Raw genomic sequence first — 2,933 nt, 5'->3', positions numbered from 1 at the left:
GCCCCCCCGCCGAGCGGCCGCACCATATAAGGGCACGCGGCGGGAGCCGGGCTGAGCTGGTGCGCGCTCATTGGCCCGCGCGTCTCTCGGCAACCGGCTCTCACGAGTGCAAACGAGCCAGCCGCCCCCGCCCGCTCCCCGCCCCCTCCTTTTCTTTCTGCCCTGGCGTCCCCGCCTCTCGCCTCGGCACCCCTCTCTTTGCTTCCCCCCTTTTTGCCTGCGCCTTCTCCCCAATTTCTTTCCCGAGGTCGCTCTTTCCTCTTCCCCCTCGTTGTCATTCTTCTCCCTTGGCCGCTCGGCCTGTCCTAGCCCTCTCCGCGCACGCTCGTACTCTCACCCCACGCACCCCCTCCCCAAACGCGGCAAGCAACGGCGGAGCAGCGGGAAGGCCCGGATGCGGGAGGAACGCTGGAGAGAGAGGGAGAGAGAGCCCCGCGCCGGCATTAGCCTCTGCAGCATCAGGTCCACTGCGTGCACGCATGGGGCTCTGGGAACAGTCCGAGTCTCCTCCCCCTCCCCGCACTCGCGTCCCCCCCTCCACCCCACGATCTCAGCTATTAGCTGCGGAAGAAACTAATACGTGCTTGCAGAGCTAGTGTTGTGCTCAACCACGAGCAGCCTTAGGTGCCACCAAATTAGCATCTCCCAGGGTGTCCCTTCGGGCTGGATTTCTGAATGCAATAGTAATAATGATAAATCGATGTTGCATTTAAAGGTTACATTAAAAACCTGCCAGTTGTGGAGGGCGATAAAAGCCTCGCATGCGGCGTGGAAAAAATGCTCTAGAAGAATCACTCTCAGATTTCCAGGCAGAATGCAGTGGGCGGCTGACTGTGGGATGCAGGTCAGGTGCCCAGCGCAGGGCCCACTGCGGGGTGGGAGTCCGCAAAGCGAGAAGACGTAGACGTTTCTATCCCTCTGGGGATCAGGGTCCTGATCGCCTCAAACTCAGGCAAAAAGGCGTAGCGGATCCGAGGGCGCAATTCTCCCCTCCCCCACGCGCAGAAGCACGCACACGCACACGCACACGCTTGTACAGGTGTCCGACTGACTGGGACTGTCGCCAGTTCCCAAACACGTGTTCTCCTAGCGTCGCGGTGGTGGCCAGAGCCACTGGGGACAGCTAAAACAATGGGCACCATAGCGCCCTGGAAACTTTGCCTGCCACCAAGCTCGCCTCTAGGGTCCTCTCCTGCTGGAGATGCCCAGCGATGCCCCCTACTGGGCATCATGCGCCTGGAAGGCACCGCAGGTGGGGGTCTCACGCCTAGCTTGGGGGATGGTGACAGGGTGCAGTGACCAGTGTGACCTCAGCTTGGTCTCGGGCACCCTCCCACACCCAGGCTCTCCTTCCCTTCAAATCTCAAATTCCTCGATCCGGCCCCTCCCAGGGGAAGGTTTAGGAAGTGGGACTGCGGAACGCGGAGGTGAGATGGGCAGGGCTCCTGCTGCATAGCAGCCTCAGCGCAGCCTTTCTGCTGCGGAAGGAAGCGCTGTGGCCGCTTCAGCCCTTGGTGCCGCCGTAGCCCTCCGTGACCAGGCTGAGCTCTGTGGCAGAAAGGCAGCTCCAGTCCTCAGCAGGGCTGGGTGCTCCGAGGGGGAGCATGCAGAGTCCCGCATTTGCCGTGGGACCCCTCCCAGCCCTTGAAATCCTGCAGAAGCCCAGGTGCTGCCTCTAGTGCCGCTGCCTAGAACCCACCCCTGCCCTGCGCTTGCCCTTGCCCATGCCAAGTGCCAGGTGGTTCGCATTAAGTCTCCGTCAAGTTTCAGTGTGCTTAGGTACTGGATACCCTCGCCCAGGTGGGGGAGGTGGGGTGGAGACCCCAGAGGTCATCGGACTTCTCCCTTCACCAGCGCATTTCTTAGGTTGGCCCCTTCCCTACTTTTAAGCCCAAGAGCAGAAGCCCGCCCCCCAACTTGGAAACCCTCTTACTTGACCTACAGGCTCCTGGTCCCTACCCTCTTGCTCATTGAATTTGCATTTTCCAGTCAGTAACGGTGAGATAGCCAGGGAAGCCAGAAGGCTGTTGGCGGGAGGGGTAAGAAACTTGCAGACGGGGAGAACTAGAGCCCAAATCTGCAGGCACCCCACCTTCTGGCTGGCCTGGCCCGTTTGCAGCCTGGGTTCCTTTGGGGTGAAAGAATGGGTCATCAGGGCTCCGCTGAGTGCTTCCACCTCGGGAGCCCAACCCCACCCACGGGCCCTCGGCTTGAACTTTTCGTTTATTCCTCCATAATCTTAGTCCTGTCGCTCCAGGCGCAATTTCCACCCTCGCCCTGCTGAGTCCTCCCGCTCGGACGGAGCCGCGCCCGGGGCGAGTCTCCAGCCCTCCCTGGGCGCCCCTATCCCAGCCCTGGGCCCCCACTGGTGCCAAGAAAGGGTGCCGGGATTGGCGCGGTGGCCGCGGGCGCCTCCTTGGCGCGGGCTGTCGGCTGGACCCAGGCTCGGGTCGGGAGCGGCTCCCCGCGGAGAGGAGGGTGGGCAGAGACGGGTGGCGTTTGGGCACCTGCGGAGTAGGGCCGCCGCCGCTGCGGTTCATGGCGCCCGAGGATGCACCCGGATCTTCTCCGCGGAGTTCCGGGCTTGGCCGCTCTGCAGTCGGCGCACACAGCTTTTTATTTGCTCTTTTTCCTCGGGGAGCATATAGGCTGCTCTTTGTCCTCGGGGAGCATATAGGCGGGCTAGCCCAGAGCTAACACCTGCCGAAGGGGTGGGGGTGGGGGGGTCACAGTGACATCTAGATGGTTGGGGGCGGCACGCGGTCACCGAGGTCAGCGCCCCATTAGCATTTCCCCGCCCGGGCACCGCGAGCTTGCGAGGGCATCGGCATGCGGGGTGGGGGTGGGGGCAAACCGAGATCGCCCTTCGTGCACTGTCCCCGCGGGCCACCCCCTATCCTGGACCCCCTCCCGGCAGGTAACCGCCCCCTCTG

Source organism: Tupaia chinensis, unplaced genomic scaffold, assembly GCF_000334495.1.
Source record: "Tupaia chinensis unplaced genomic scaffold, TupChi_1.0 Scaffold000159_1, whole genome shotgun sequence".
NCBI classification, from domain to species: Eukaryota; Metazoa; Chordata; class Mammalia; order Scandentia; family Tupaiidae; genus Tupaia; species Tupaia belangeri.
This window is presented reverse-complemented; position numbering follows the sequence as displayed.